The 12,360-nt window shown below is 33.3% G+C and overlaps 1 long non-coding RNA gene across 1 annotated transcript; it reads left to right on the forward strand.

The window, feature by feature from the left end:
• Positions 1-1,042: 1,042 nt before the first annotated feature.
• On the forward strand, positions 1,043-1,341 carry LOC111624630. Its single transcript, XR_002756610.1, has 3 exons — positions 1,043-1,107; positions 1,179-1,247; positions 1,315-1,341. It is a non-coding gene; the product is annotated as an uncharacterized LOC111624630 (long non-coding RNA).
• Positions 1,342-12,360: the final 11,019 nt, after the last annotated feature.

Raw genomic sequence — 12,360 nt, forward strand, 5'->3', positions numbered from 1 at the left:
TTTTTTTAAGGAACACTAACTTCTTTATCAATATACAGTTATTGTATTGTTCGTACTATTATTAATACACGTAAAAACTACTTATATCGCTACTCGGGTTGCACCGTAGTTTGCTCTCCCGTTGAACACCACTAAATTAAAAGTTTTATTAACATATTTATGAATAAAAATTATACGTATTTATAATAGTAGTATATAGGAATCAAAATGGAAGTAAAACAAATTGAAAGTGAAATTCTTTTTCTTTCCTTAAATGCATCAGCACAAACTGTGGGATTAAACATGCTTAGAAATCGATACTCTAAGAAATCTCAAATTAAACATTTCGAATTATATTCAAATTTTATCGAAGTTTTTCTTCTCCTAAATAATTTTGCTTTACTCACGACGATATTTTCTGAAAAATTTATATGTGGACATTTCTTTAATGTTCTCCTCGATTTCAAGCTTATTATTCAAGTATTTATCATTGGAATGATAACAATTTGGACTCTGCAGTTTACTTTTCTCAAGCGAGTCAGTTTAGAGTTTCCAAGTAATAAATATTCGTATGAAACAGATAAAGATTCAACCACCTTAATAGAATTCCGCTATTGTATGTTGTTGGTAGTTATAGTTTTGCTGCAAATAATACCTCTGCTTCTCTTAGATTTATTTTTATATCTAACCAAGAAAAAAGCAACCGAAATTGAATATTTGCTCTGTAATATAGACTTGGCAGTATTATTTATTCTTCTAATTGGACAGACTACTTATATATCGTTTTTTCTTTTTATTTGTTTTTATATTCTTTATCGTGGATTTACCGCATTGTCAACTAGACTCGATAAAATTACTCAGGAAAAAAGTAATCTTGAATATTCCATTCAAAATATTATTGTAGAATATACGGAATTAATGGAAGACATTCAGCTTCTTAACGATAAATTCGAAATGCTGTTTGCTATAACGTATTGCTATAATTTGTATGCATTTAGTATCCTTATAACACTAGTTGCTTTTTACAATTTACCCGAAGAATTCGAGATAGGTGCATTGATCACCATCCTGTACCTCATATATCAATAAATAATAATTGCCTTTGGTTTGTCCAGATTGACATCTTCGGTAAGGCTTCTTTAATATCCGTATTATAGACTATTATTTACGCTTTGAAAATTAATTACTATTTAATTCAGCTTTATGGAAATTTCAACAAAATCGACAGATTTTTTGCATCGAGATTTTCTCTTGTATTCAAATTAAAGGTAAGATAAATTTTGTACATCTGGACTTTATGATGGTTTAATATTTTATAAATTGTTTCTTAATTAGATGCTGGATTTCATGAAGAGATTCGGGAAAATTCCGATTGGAATATCTGTGGGTGGATTTTTTCGAGTCAAACGTAATTTTCCGATTAAAGTATGGTTTGTTTACATTAAGATATTTTGTAATTGTTTATTTATAATACAGTTTGTTATTTTCACTTTTAGATGTTGAGTAGTTTCTATTCTATTCTCAATGCATTTATGCAATTGGGAAAGACGAGTAAGCCCACAAAATGCACATCATTTCACTTTGTGAACGAAAGCAATATTTAGAAACAATCGGAATATTGATACAGTAGACCCTCTGTAACACGGTAGATAATTCCGTGTTGTAAGAGTCACTTAGATTTTACAATCTACCGTGTTATAGGGGAGGTCTACTGTACTGTTTGAAATTATATAAATTTTACTGTAGATATACCTACGAATTCGGTGTATTCAGCTGTAATTCCGAACACTATCGAAATTTATTTTAAATGATTCTGTTCGTATTGTAATCGATATGACAGCCAATTCGTCAGTGAAGACTTCAGTATATGGTTTGAGGAATCTAAAGACTTTCTTTCGTAAATGGTCAATATGGTGAATCCACTTTAGAAGGCAAAGTTCAAATGTTTTTAAGACATTTGAGAAAACACATTGTATAGTAATTTCTTGTAATTTGTTAATACCATATTTTAACTTGTTTTAATTTACTTTATTTGATTTATTTATAAAATAAGAAAATTTTCGAATGTCATTAATGAAGTATTTGAATTGAAATCTAATATTTGAAAATAATAATGTTCGATTGTTACGTTCCAAATTTGTTAGATCGAATGATACATTATGTTTTGTGTTCTAAACAATGTTTTTAATATGTTTGATTTTATGATAATGGGCCTTTCAGCCAGAAAATATTATTGTAGAAATTTCTTGTATATATTGTATTTCTCTATGTAGGAGTTAGTTGTGATTATACTACTGAAGACAGTAGAAGTCTGATTTTAAAATTCGAGTATCTTTTTGAATTTATTAGAATGACTATTTTTATACAATAGTACAACTATATATCTAATTAATTAGGAGAATTTTGTATAAAATTTCACGTATTTATGTGACAAATTTTGTATTCACAACGCGAACGGTATATTGTTTTCTTTAGCTTCATACACTTCCTAGTTTAAGCACTCAACTTGTGTTTTAATTGTAAGGAGTGTATTTTGGAACCAAATTTCGCTCGAAAACTTGAATGTAAAATTTGACTTTAGAAATAATAAGATATTATGATATTTCTTGCTTGATATTGATGTATGAAAATATTAAAATAAACAATTAATGTTATTAATTTTATTTTAATTTAGTTTTAATTTATTTACGACACTGTTGTCATTAGCCTTTTTCAAGTGTTCAAATTCAAATACAAATAAATCATAACAAACATACAAATATTAGAAGTTTTTATTATGTTTTGTGAGGCCCCATCATTTCCGCAAAATTTTGGTTATTATTATAGACCTGTTTATATGTATTCTATTATTAACATTATAATTTTAATCTTAACCAGTTTATTGTATTTTAAGATATATATGTATTTTATATCCCTTTTTTGTTTTCTTTGGTTGTGAAACGAACAAATTTTAACTGCCAGACAGGACGCCCTTTGCCCGGTGTCGCAATAACACACCCACATCTCGATGTTTGTGTGAATGCGACACCGGGATTGTTTATGTTTATCAGGCAACGTTGTAAAGGAATTTTGCCTATTTTTCCGACTTTAGGGACTCCCCTTCTAAATTTTTAGCAATACGGATTAAAAATATGTTCCAGAAACGAATTAAGATAAAAGAAGTTATTCATTAATTGTTATAAATCTCACAAACATGCGATGGAAAAGATGAAGGGTTATGACCGTCGTTTCCTCCGTTTTCAATAGTGTTAGATGACAGATGGTACTCTATTCATGTTACGTGTACGTATATAATTCTTAATACACAAGATAGAAGTACTAAATGATGACCGATCATGCTTATCGGAAATTACCTCAACTTCCTCCCGAACAAAATCATAAAACGAAGAATAGAATAAAAGGGAATGACGAAAATCAGAGATTTAGTGAGAAACTGAGCGAAAGGAAAAAGAAGACAAAAAGGTGAAAGTGAAGGAGAGAAAATGGAAGAAAAAAATAAAAAATTTTTTTTTCTACGAATTTTTAAAACTTATGGAATTTTAGGAGAGAAAATGAAGGAGAACAAAAAAGAAAGAAAAAGTGAAAGAAAAGGAGAGAAAAAAAAGAAAGCAGAAAGAAGAGAAGGAAAAGATAAGGAAGGTAACTCCTAGAAGAAAAGACAACTTTTTTCCTGGCATGTTGTGAGTCGCAAGATTCTGATACCACTGCAAGGTATCTGCGTTTTACAAATAGAAATAAGCTAACTTCTTAAAACAGATTTTGTACTTACTATTAATTTCAACTAAGTTCAAATGTTAAGATAATAAATTTTCTCCATTTATTCGTAAGTTAGTTTACTTGATTTTGCATTCATCCTCCTGAGAGGCTCATTCCTAGACTTCGGAGTGACTTTTACTCTCGCGCCTTAAATATCTGCCTTTTTGTTTTTTTCTTGTCTAAATCCGAGGTGTGTCCGATAACACACCTGGTGCCAGGGTCTTTCCTACCCTAAACTCCTGTAATGCAATTTTTGACAACCCTCAATATCCTCACAGTTTCTTTATTATTCGAACTGGACACTACAAAGATGCAATCTGGTACACAAAAAATAATTGCCTGGAAAATTTATAACAAAATTTATGAACATATCTCGGGTCCAGTACTAAACAAATATCGGTATTATTAGTATTAGATATGACGGAAAGGAAGATTACTTAGTTTATTTGAATTTTTAATTGTTTAAAAAATAATATCAGCCACTTTAATTGAAATAAAGTACATTGCGTTTGAACTGTACAACGTGAAGAAACTGCAAGAAACTGCAATACCACAGAATGCTACTGTAAGATTTTTGAATCACCAATGAGAACACTCGGGTGCCATAACCGGGAGTGTGGGAAGATCCTGTATTACAAATTTATGAAACGTGCATACTGTGTCCACTTATTGTATAAATTGCAGGGAAGAACCCTGCCACCTGCCATGCAATGTGTCGTGATTTCGTCCAGGCTGCGGAATAAAAGGATTTCACAGCACTTCTACATATGTGAATTAATTAATCAATATATCTGCAGTGAGATTCTGAAAGTCGAATGACTGGCTGCTCATAGGATTTATCGGGCTTATTGCACGGCCCCTGATACGACTCTACTTGTCATCGCAGGCCTCATACCCATTCATCTGACGGATAAGGCGGCCATGGCTCCGGAACCTCGTCCACAAGACAAACTCGATAGACAGACAGACCTCCATACACAAGACAAAGACCCTACCAAATTTCTTGAACAGTAATATACTTACATTGACGAATATAGCATCTAAAGGAAGAAGAGTGGTAACTACAAGTTGCAGTATGACCCTACTATATATGACTTTCTCACACCACTGAATATCCCCTACGATATGTTCATTTTCATTGACGGGTCTAAACAAGACAGCAAATTTAAGTATTTGGAAAAAAATTAAAGCTAAATTTACATATTTGGAAAAATTATTGGTTTATCGCGTGATCGCTCATGAACAATATACAGTAGACTCCCTATAACACGGTAGATACGTTCCGTTTTATGTGAATTCCGTGTTTTACGAGTCTTTTAGATACATGCGCCAATCACAGACTGGCACGTGTCAAGTTTACGGACTACGGCTGTTTGAAAGGTTTTTTTCCATAATATTAATTGATTCTAGACTAATTGACTCAACATTTCCAAAATATGTATAATTTTTGGGGAATAATCCATATAAACTATGATATAAACAAAAAAATTGTAGGATTACTTACCGAGTGTGCACCGTTCGACGACGTCATTGCTTAAGCTTGTTTTCGTCGTGGAGCGGCTCATCGAACGGCGGGCGCGTGTTTTCTAATAAATTATTTATTTTTGCAAAAAAATTCGCTGAACTTCGGAGACATCATTAATATAAATATAATTTCTATGGACGTTAAATAATAAATGGTTTTTAGTAGATCTGCTGCTCGTTTAAACTCAACGGTTTGTGCAATATCCGCTATTAGTCTAGATTCGACCAATCCTGTCGCNAGAAATGATAGTAAAATGAATTATAATATCTTTCACAGATCATTTTAAAACATTCTTATTACATCAACGCATTGCTGAAATATTTAATTTTTGAGGGAATTTTACATATCATAGTGACTAAGCAAAATGCAATTTTAAAGCTTTGGTAAAGCCGTTCGAAAGTATTTTGTATATTCAAATTAGTTGCTATTCAGATGATGGAATTACCTGTTTTAATGGAATTATTGCATATGTCATTATTGCAGCCAATTAGTTTATTGCTTAAATATTAAGTGGTGGTATTGATTGTTACGCAATGGGTAATTGCATCCTTCTTCTGAGGGTTTTTCCCGAGTAAATACGGATAACTCAGGTAGTAAACATTTTGCGGGGGTATTGTTTCCTGTCTGCACCCCTCTAAAGATTTTTTGATACTCTATTGTTTATACTGTAAGCTACATACTTTGACATTCTCAATGCACATTTTTATTTAAGAAAATGTAAAAGTTAGTTTTTTAATTATTATTTTACATCTGTATAGCAAACGGAATTATTAAAACGAATAAATTGCAATTATTTCTAAATTTCGAAATAATTTTCAAACCCTGGAATGATTTGTCCTTTAAGTTCTGTGATTTCGTTCATTGTGTTAGTTATACCTCTGTTAAAAATAAATTTCATGATTCCACTAGGTTTGCTGTGTTTTTTTTGTTTTTTGTTATTCTCAAACCTTCTAATTAGGCTTTCTATCGTGTTAGTATCATTTTTTAGTGTCTTGTCCATTATTGTAATTGTTCGGCTCCTTCATTCTGTCTAATACATTCTCGTAATATGAAAATGCTCTTCTGATGAGTGCCCAAAATTCCGCTAGTTTATATTGATAAGAATAATTTAAATTGGAAGGGATGTACAGTACACTTTTGTAAATCCTTCCGTTTTTGAACTATATTTTAACACTTTAGATGTGAAGCTCCCCATGGAACTCCACTCTTTTGCCAATATATTTGGTTATTAGAACTAAAGAATGATTCGTAGTATACTAATCTTGTTAATTACGTGATGACATCGGTGTAGTTAACTAACTCCGAAATCTGTAAGAGAAAAATAATATAGGCAACACCTTTCTCGGAGTGCGATTTTTTGACTAGTCTAATTGACTGGATATTCAGTGTCATAAGTCACGCACCATAGGCAAAATATATTCAGATGTGTTCGATGTAATCGACATATTAGAGATTAAATCATCCCATACACCTGGTAAGAGTTCAGGTGTTACGGCCCGACATATCTTCCATACGTCCTGCCTTCAAATGGTAAGTGGAATTACTGTTTACGTTTAATATTTAAATTTTTTTGATTCATTATGAATTGTGTACATTTTTTCTTTTTTGTCATCGGTCATAACTGTTAGAAACATTCTTATTAATTATACATTAATCTAAAATTGTGTAACTTCAATAAATATCGAATCTTTAAACAGTTAGTATTAAATTCAATAAGTTTTATTAATTAACCGAAGTGAAAGAACGAATCTCGAATGTTGTCCAAGTATCAGTTCTTAAAATGGAATGGAAAGTCAAGTCCGGTTGATTAAGTCGTAGCCGGGTGAAAGGTCACTTCCGGGTGGCTGTGTCACATTCGGTGGAAAGTCGAAATCCGTGCAAGACGGTTCGGCAGAAAGAGTGTTACTTTTAGCAGCAAAAAACAACCTTTTCCACCAAGGCCTTTTGTGCTTCTCCACGGCTTCTTCGGACTCCTTTCTGTCCAGTCCCGTCTCACGTGACCGTGTCTCCACTGTCCATTCCTCAACTTCGGGATATCGTCGCTCCAGATAATGGACGAGAGACGAGGCGGTGTCGTTCGGAGTTATGACGACCACCCGTTTGACGTCGGGCGTATGCGACTCCTCCTTCGCATCTTTTGGAACCACCCGTATTACACGAGGCCAAGACGACGCGCCATCCTCGGGCTCAGCGTGGCCGTTGGCCCGAGGTGTGCCACTTCTTTAATTCTTTGAAGTTCTCCATTCTGCAAAGAAAAATGAGCGAATGTTGTGGAAACAGAACTTGCATTAATTAAGAAATATTCCTATTGTCTTAATTTCATCTAAATTGTAAGTAGGAAATATATAAATATTTCATGTTCAAATGCAGACAAGATTTATGACAGATTTTAATTAAAATAANTTTTTTCTGTACAAAATATACTATTGATCAACGTACGCATTAACAAAACTTCTTGTCCAATCCGCATCGCAAATATTCAATTTCCCACTACATAAATTGACCAATCAACGTTTAGCTAAATGTACTATTGGATATTACCATGGAAACACATCCGAAAGACACGCCTCCTGAAAGATGAGTTTTATCTCATTAAAACCGACGAATCTTTCGTATAATATAATTAAATTTGTTAAATATAATCAAGAGTTTTTTAATTTCGAAAAAAATGCTTTCATTTAAGGAAACTTTAAGTTAATTAATTTTAAAATAATATTTTTAAATATATAAAGGAATATTTAACCCTGAAAGTATTATTATTAAAAATCTAATTGCATATTTATTATTGTATATTCTACTTTTAAAAAAAGAGTTATCAGTAGAAAACCTTGACGAGGAAACCTAAAATTACAGGTGTGTAAATTAAAACAAGAACGGGACGTGCATAAATTAATCGTTAATATATGGAAAATAAACAAAATTTATAGAATTTAGATAAAAACTAAATATATTAAAAATTAATTTATAAAGTTTCTTAAGTGTTATATTCCCTTTTACTATCAATTTATTTATGTTTAGAATGGCATAATGATAAACTAGTTATCACTGGAAAAGCCTTGAGGGGGATAAAATAAGCAAATTAGCCTGGGTTCCTAACAATGTACTTCTATAACTTCATGAGGCCTTTTGGAGGCCTCAGGCTTTGACTTCTTCGAGGAAAAGTTTTCCTCGAAGAAGTCAAAGCTTGGGGCNCTTACCGATAAAATCGCTGCAAATGATGCAAAACTCAGAAAACGCTTGAAATAAATCACTTTTAAATCGCACGAACAGAAAATCAAACCGCTCGCAACAAATTGTCCGAGTTTTATTGTTGCGTCGCTACGAAATTTAATGTAAAAGGCTTGGATTTTTCACCGAATTTCCTGATTTTTGCGTCTCCCTGTCGCTGAAAACACGGATTTTCGCCGATCATTCCTTGCATATACATTCGTGTTAACAGTAATGCGAATTCAAAAATATAATTTCTCGTGTTTCGTGTCTGTATAAAGGCGAACAGAAATTTCGATTTTATGATCATCCTTCGAACCAAAAAAAGAATACATCTCGAAGTATAGTAACCTCCCTTTTATCTTCCAATCTATTAATAAAATTAAACTTTAGTTAAATTAAAATGTCTGAAACGGCTTTTATATAATATTGTCTGAAAGATTAAATATACACTTGTACTATATTTTCAGGTTAGTTTTCACATTTCGATTTTAAAAAACAACTTACGGTTGGTAACAAGGTTTTCTCTTCTGCATAGGACATGAGGATTGATAGATCTTCATTTGGGTGTTGAAAGACCTTCGGGATATAAATTTATGTTCTGTTTGACGACGAGAGACTTTTTGATCTACATAAGTTACATATACATTTTTATATTAATTATATTATTTATATTATACTATATTAGTTATATTTACATTTTTAGCGTAATCTTTTATTCGTTGCTATATTTATTATAAATTGCAAATTTTTATGAATTAACCCCAAAAAACATTTAATTAAAATAACCTGATAATAGGATCTTTTGTCATCGATTTCAGTTTAATTAATTAATCGAATAGCAACGAATATCCAGTTTCATTCCCTGATTGTTATTCTGTCAAGCAATCGGGGTTAGTTTCTTCATTTCAAGAAACTTTATCACAGTTGCTGTGCTTCTTGTGCTTGTACAGTGGTACCTCGGGTTACGAACGCCCCCGCATACGAAATTTTCAGGATACGACATGAAATTCGAACATATTTTTGCTCCACGATACGAACAAAATTTATTTGTTCTTGTCATTGGCAACAAGAACAAATAAACAGTGCCCTCTTATGTCACACTATACCTGTCAGAGGACCAGGAGACAAACCTCCCACCACGTGACAGCCACATGCCTTACAATCCCCCGCTTGGCTGTCGCGTGGCCACAGGTCTTTCAATAACAACAGTTAACATATTTAATATTATCGAATATTAATACCCAATAGTTTACAACATTTCTTGTGTTTAATAGGACTGAGTGCCTTTGTCAATACATCTGCAGGCATATTTTCACTCGAAATGTGTTTCAGTTTTATTTTACCTTCACTGACGAGATCTTTTATAAAATGTAATTTTACGTCAATATGCTTTGCCCTTTTGTGCGAGCCTTCCCCACTTGCCAAACATATTGCTGCTTGATTATCAGAAAATATATAAACCGTTTTTGTTTTAAGTTCGCTTGATAGCAATTCTCTTAATAGCGAGTTAATCCAGATTGCCTCCTTACTAGCATTGGTAATTGATACATATTCTGCTTCGCACGTTGAAAGGCTAACAGTAGCTTGTTTACAACTTGACCAGCTCACGAGGTTATCTCCTATCTTAAAACAATAGCCAGAATATGATTTTCTGTCATCTTCGTCACTGGCATAATCGGCATCGCAGAAACCTAAAATGTCTATTTCTCTGTTTCTTTTATAATTAAGTGTCTGTAATCTGCAGTTCCTTTTAGATACTTGAATACTCTCTTTACTGCCTCCCAGTGAGTTCTATCAAACGCGTTGTTATATTTGCTCAGATGTGACACAATATGCGCGATATCGGGTCGGGTCATTACCGCGGCATACATCAAACATCCGATTGCCTGCTGATAGGGTATTCTCGACATCAACTCAGAATCTATCACCTCAGGTTTCTTTAGTTTTAAGCTAGAATCGCACGGAGTTGAAACTGCATTACATTTATTCATAAAAAAGCGTTCTAAAATTTCATGAATATATTTCTCCTGACTTAGTGTAATTGTACCTGTGTTGTTATCCCTTCTAATTTCTATCCCTAAGAATGACTTTGGAAAACCCAAGTCTTTTAGTTTGAACGATTCTGTCAATCTCTGCTTAATTTCGTCTACCCATTTATCATTATTATGAGCTATAATAATATCATCTACATGAATCAACAGTAATAAAATTTTCGTACCTTCAGCCCTATAATATAAACAGTCATCAGAGCTTGACCTTTTCAATTTTATCTGCATCAATTTTCTTTTTATTGTCTGTTGCCACACGCGCCATGATTGTTTTAGTCCATACAATGCTTTATGCAATTTATAAACTTAGTTTTCTTTCCCTTCTATACTGAAACCTTCTGGTTGTGTTACATAGATTTCGTCATGCAACTCTCCATTAAGAAAAGCTGTCTCGAAATCAAACTGTCTGAGTTCTAGGTTTTTCATTGCAGCTAATGCAAATAGCATCCTAATAGTTGTGCTCCTAGCGGTCGATGCATATGTTTCCCCAAAATCTACTTCACTAACCTGAGCGCAGCCGTTAGCTACTAACCTAGCTTTGAATTTACTTTTCCCTTCTAATTCCTTCTTTGTAAAAACCAATTTAGTTTTTATCGCTCTCTTATTACTGGGCAATTCACATAAAGACCATACCTTTTGATCTTAAATCGCCTTTAACTCAGTTTTCATTGCATTAATCCAATCTTTAGAATCTGCGTTCTTAATTGCCTGCATATATGAAAAAGGCACTTGACCTACCGCATACACAATTGGATTTCCGTATCTTTGTGGTGGTCTAACATTTCTTCTTAATCGACCATTTCTAGGGACAGATGAATGGTTCTGCTCTTGATTTTGCTCGTGCTCTTCAGATTCATCATCCAAGTCCTCACAATTGGAATCAGCCCCCGCTGACCCTTGGTGTTCATCTTCGTTGAACTTTTCCTTGTCATCTGAATTAGAGATGGGGAATACGTGGACAGTTTTTTTCAGTTTCCTGTCAAATGTATATCTTCTGGACATCTCGTGAAATTTTACGTCTCTTGATAATACAATCTGTAAACTTTCATGGTGGGCGAGTAACCAAGAAAGATGCATTTTCGTGCTCGTGCTTGAAACTTATGCTTTCGTTGCACCTTATGGATGTGTACATAAGCTGTGCATCCGAATACTCTAAGGTGTCTCAGACTCACCTTTCGGTTAAACCATTTCTCATACGGAATATTTCCATTTTTTTGTGGAATTCGATTCACGATGTAAGCTGCTGTTAAGATGCTTTCTTCCCAGTACTCCGGTGAAATGTTAGTTTCTAGTAACATGCAACGGGCCTTTTCTAACAAAGTTCTATTCATCCGCTCGGATTTTCCATTCTGCTGCGGTGAGTACGGGGAAGTTAATTGGTGAATGATTGCATTTTCACTCAAAAAGCTTTTAAATTGGCTATTCACATATTCACCGCCGTTATCAGTTCGCAAGTTTTTTATTTGTTTACCAGTTTGCTTTTCTACCAATCTTTTATAGTTTCTAAAACAATTAAGTACTTCGCTTTTGTGTTTCATTGATATACATGAATCCATCCGGAATAATCGTCGATGAAGGTCAGCAAATATTTCGCACCTCCGAGTGATGTCACTCCCATAGGGCCACATACGTCACTATGTACGAGCTCTAGTAGACCTTTTGTTTCTTGATTTTTTCTTTGACCACATGGCTGGCGTTGACTTTTGCCCTTAATACACACATCACAAGCTTCATTCGATACTGTTTTGTAGTCGATGCTGTTTGGTTTCTCCTTTAACATGTGCTTCATTGTGGCTTCACTTGGGTGCCCCATTCGTTTGTGCCATAACCAATATTTACTCT

Source organism: Centruroides sculpturatus, unplaced genomic scaffold, assembly GCF_000671375.1.
Source record: "Centruroides sculpturatus isolate CEXI.00-Female unplaced genomic scaffold, Cexi_2.0 scaffold56, whole genome shotgun sequence".
Lineage (NCBI taxonomy): Eukaryota > Metazoa > Arthropoda > Arachnida > Scorpiones > Buthidae > Centruroides > Centruroides sculpturatus.